The sequence below is a fragment of the Lygodium microphyllum genome, chromosome 17 (genome assembly GCF_053477565.2).
Source record: "Lygodium microphyllum isolate KBCC chromosome 17, Lygodium_microphyllum_v1.1.10, whole genome shotgun sequence".
Classification (NCBI taxonomy): Eukaryota; Viridiplantae; Streptophyta; class Polypodiopsida; order Schizaeales; family Lygodiaceae; genus Lygodium; species Lygodium microphyllum.
Genome location: NC_141151.1, coordinates 24,336,191 through 24,340,938, shown reverse-complemented (window position 1 = coordinate 24,340,938; position 4,748 = coordinate 24,336,191). Strand labels below are relative to the sequence as shown.

The following is a 4,748-nucleotide window of genomic DNA, read 5'->3' as shown; positions in this document are numbered from 1 at the left end:
TTACACCATGTATATATAAAGTTCAAATATTTATGGGACTCTCTTCCATATGACCTTCATCCCATTATCTTTGATTTCTTGAGGCATACTTGGACTCTTGATCTTGATTCACATGTAATATATGTGGCTCCTACAATTTGGCTATCACAGCATATTGGATAGATGATCTAAACCATATTCAAATACCTGCAAATAGTGATGATGGATCAAAAATGCTTTATTTTATTGAGGCCTATCATTGGGTAGGTTTAAGCCAGAGGAGGGTCTCACCTTCAATAATAAATTACATTATTGATTCTTTGCCCCCTTCCTTGGATATTAAGATACAAGGATATATTGATGATTACCAAGTTCCTACAAAAACTCAATCCTTAGGAAGAGTACCAAGAGATCACTACTACATAAGATGACATTGTTCTCGAAGAAATAGAGTATTGGCCATAGCTTATATAGCAGTTGGAGGTATATAAGAACATTGTTAGTTCTAGGGTAATTTGATTCTTAATTCTAGTGTTGAAATATTTAGGTTTTAGGGTTTCTAGTATTCATTAAACTTGTGTGTCTTTAATTTTTGAGGATTGTGATCTTTTTCTTATTGCTAATACGTAAGGTATATCATTTGTGTAGGTAGAAGACAATGAAGAGAGAGACTTGCTAATACATAAGATATCTCATTTGTGTAGGCAGAAGATAATGAAGAGAGAGACTTGGAAGCAAGAACAAGTGAATCGAATGGATTTGGTAGGTTAGTGGTGGATGATCATACTATTTTAGGTTGTAAAACTTGTACTTTGCAATCTATTCCAAGACTTGCTAGCTTTGAGGTCTCCTATATTGTAAAACTTGTACTTTGCAATCTATTCCAAGACTTGCTAGCTTTGAGGTCTCCTATATTGTATGTAAGCCAAACTTTGGCTTCCAAAGCTTTATGTACACACCTATACATATTATGATGCAACAAATAGTCTTGCTTGGGAGTTATCGTTCTTGTTTTATATTCTTATTAAACATTTTGTTATGCCAAGCTATGTTATTGTGCACAGTTTTTAATAAATGTAGGTCTGATTCGTATTTTAAATGTGTAATGAATCCATAAAGAATGGGGGCAAAAAAGGGGGAGTGATGATTGCAGAACAACTACCAATTCCCTTTTTTTGTCTACAAACACCACGTATAATTTGACATTTTAAAGTGCATTTAGTAAGTCATGAAAATTGCAAACCAAACACATTTAAAAGGGTAATTAAACTTATGTGAAATTTGTAGTCATGATGGGTCTAAACATGTGTTTAAAATCATGCTTTGTCTTCCCAAAATACATGTGACTTTAGATGTGGGATTTTTGATGCATGCATAAGCTCAAGTATAGTTGACATGCCTAGAAGTAAATTTTTTATTCAAGAAATGCAAAAATGTGATACATGCATAAGCTCAAGTATAGTGGATGCGCCTAGAAGTAACTTTTCCATTCAAGAAATGCATCTATGTGGGTGTGTGCAAGCCTAATCCCTTGTAGTGTATATTTTTTGTATAATCGTTGGCTCAATTATTAAGAATGAAGAGTTCCATGCATTTATAGGAGTAATAAAAGATCCAAGCTCAAGAATGATTAGATGGACGGCACGAAGAGGAAAGATAAATGGTCCAAGGTGAGTCTTCTTCAAGCTCTAGAGTCCAAGGCAATGTCTACCACATGAGCATCATTGCTTGATTAATTCAAGCTTTGCTCAAAGCAAGAGGTAGGATGCTTGGATATGCTCTCCTCCCACTTCTCACCATCAAACTATCCAAATGTATAGTCCCCTAATTACTCCATGTCTGGTAGTATATTGGTTTCTGCTTAGCTTGAGTTTAGTCAAGTTTGAATTTCTTCCATGTAAAATGAAGAAGTAAATCTAGAAAAATAATGAGTGGTGATACATTAATGTGAACATTAGATTCAAATAAGTTGTTTGGATGATTGGCTTAATGGATTGGACAGATGCTATGTAAGGAATTTGCACTTGAGGTGAGTACTCATGCTTAAAATAAAGTTATCCATCGAAGCTAATGGCAAGCATGTGGAATTTGGGTGAGGGCTAAGGACTAATAGAGGTAATGAAAATCAAAAGCAACAACTATTTGGTTAGATTCTATATGAGCTAGCATACAACACATGTGCACCCATCCCCTTTCTAAAATTGAAGATTTTTCTTCTTATTACGCTCCCTTGGTCCAAGGAAGAGACAATGACAGCTTTCCACCTGGGTATAGTTAAAAGGAGGATGGAGATAGGGACAGTGAGATTTGGAACCACCCCTTTCAAATGGGATGACCATGAATTCAGAAAAGTGTCTAAGAAATCCCAAGACTTGGGATAGTGCTAGGCAAAAAAGGGCGGTTCCCTTAAGGGAGGGGAGGGCACACATATCCATGGAGAAGATATGGGGTGTCCAACAAATGTGGAGACTCAGTTATGTTGACCTTATGCCCAAGTAAGAGATAGCTCAATCAAGTGGATGATGGGGATAGGGACAGTGAGCATTGGATCCCCTCTCACATGGGATAACATGGATCTGGGAAAGAGTATCCAACAAATGTGCCAAACAAGGTAGAAGGGTGGTTCCCATGAGGGAGAGGAGGGCACACATATCAAAGGAGTGTATATAAGATGTTTGACACATGCCAATGTGGAGACTTGGATATGTCCAAGCAAGAGACAATGTTGGCATGGCTTGACATAATTTTTGAGGGGGATGTGTGTATGTTTTGCTTGGATGAAAGGTGCACTATTTAAATGGGAAAGCTTAAGGCAAATCTTTCAAACTTTAGATAACTATCACTACGCTGATGCACCATCTTCACATTACAATTTTTGAAATGCATCCTCTCTATTTAAAGAAGAATCGGTCCAAGCAAAGCTTGGGCATGCACAACCATTTTTGAAGTCGTACCCTCCTAATCGAAATTGTACCCCTAGTGATGAATCCAAGCATCCCTTAATACGATCTTTGACTTTGCAACTATATGTTGCTTGTACAAAATGCTCTAGTAGGGAGAAATTTGCACCATTTTAGAAGCTTATAAATTGTTAATGTGAGATTCTCTCTTCTCCATTCTTGGTTAGAGATTTATGAGCTAGCATACAAGACATGTGCATTCATCCCCTTACTAAAATTGAAAATTTTGCTCTTTGTTATAGTAAGAGAGTCCAAGCAAGAGACCATGATGGCCTTCCATTTGGGCTTAGCCAAAAGGATGATGGAAATAGGGATGGTGAGTGTTTGGAAGCCTTTCAAATGGGATGACCATGCATTCGGAAAAGTATCCAAGAAATCAGGATCTTGCTAGGCAAGGCAGAAGGGTATTTCTGTTGTGGGAGAGGAGGGCACATGTATTTGCGGATGTCCTACATACGTAGAAATGGAGACTTGGCTATGTCGAGACAATGGCGGCTATCCACCTGGGCTGAATCAAGTGGATGATGGAGATAGGGACGGTGAATGTTGAGTCCCCTTTCAGATGGGATGACCATGGATTCGGTGATCTCCTTCAACAATCTAACAACTGTTTTGTACGTGTAATTGCATTCCACGAGAGAATGCATGCATAAAAAAGTAGTGCAGCGGTTGGTCTTCGATGATTGACTGACCTATATCATGCAAGGGTATCATTTCAAGCTATTCATCACGTGCATCACACCAGCAAAAACTTGAAATGGAGATGCGGGGTATCGATCCCCGTACCTCTCGCATGCTAAGCGAGCGCTCTACCATCTGAGCTACATCCCCAGCATGACAGATTTAGCAGAAATCTTAAAATCACACTTCTATACCATCATTTATGACCTAATCTACTTTTGAGAAAAGTTGATTGACTTCCTAGCCTAAGCCTAAATTTTGAAGGAGAGAATAAAAGAGATACATGTTCAACGTTGCTCGGTCATCCTTCTCTTAGCTAGATGAGGCATACTTATCTTTGCATGAGCTTCTTTAGGAGTGATTGGACACCCTAATAACTTGGGAATTAAAGGACTAAACTTCAAGGTTGGGAGAGAATTCCTCTAATACCAGTTGGTGTTAATAGAGGCTCATGTGCTTTTACCCTCAACGTTCATACAATGTGCTTCAATAACTAGGCTACCCAATGCTACACATGGCCTACGTCTATTGACACATATATATTAGTGATTTTACTATGTTCCTTAATCCATGGACTTCATCTCAAGTGATTTCCTCCTTGTGTGGATATCTCTAGTAGGTATCTTTATGAAAGCACAACTATTTTGTATGTGTATTAGTGCCTCCTATAAAGCCCCATTATTATAGTCAAATAGTCCAAGCCAACATAAAAAGTAGTACCCTCTTCACAATAGTATCATCATCAATACACTTCACTAACTTTTGATAACATGGAAAACTACTATGGCAATCCTCAATATTAATAACATACATGTCCTTGCCCACACATTTTGACAATGAATATGTACCGTATACATTCACAACAAGCATAACTCCACCATCCACCCTTACAACTCAATTCCTAGCATTCCATCTCTATGATGCACACCATTGCATGCTACCTTCATTCAAGAGGCAAAGGGAACAATATTCATCTAGGAGGAGGAAAGTGTCAATCAATTTCAGAACCTACCAAAAATAGTGGTCATTAAATCTTGTAATTGTCAAAATAGAAGATATGGCCTAAAAATGCTAAAAATAAACTATGAAGACCAAAACAAAATCGATTTCAAAAGTTTCTAAAAGTAG

The 4,748-nt window shown here is 37.7% G+C and overlaps 1 non-coding gene across 1 annotated transcript; it reads right to left on the bottom strand.

The window, feature by feature from the left end:
• Positions 1-3,697: 3,697 nt before the first annotated feature.
• TRNAA-AGC (transfer RNA alanine (anticodon AGC)) lies at positions 3,698-3,770 on the bottom strand. The gene has a single exon. It is a non-coding gene; the product is annotated as a tRNA-Ala (tRNA).
• Between the last annotated feature and the right edge of the window lie 978 nt (positions 3,771-4,748).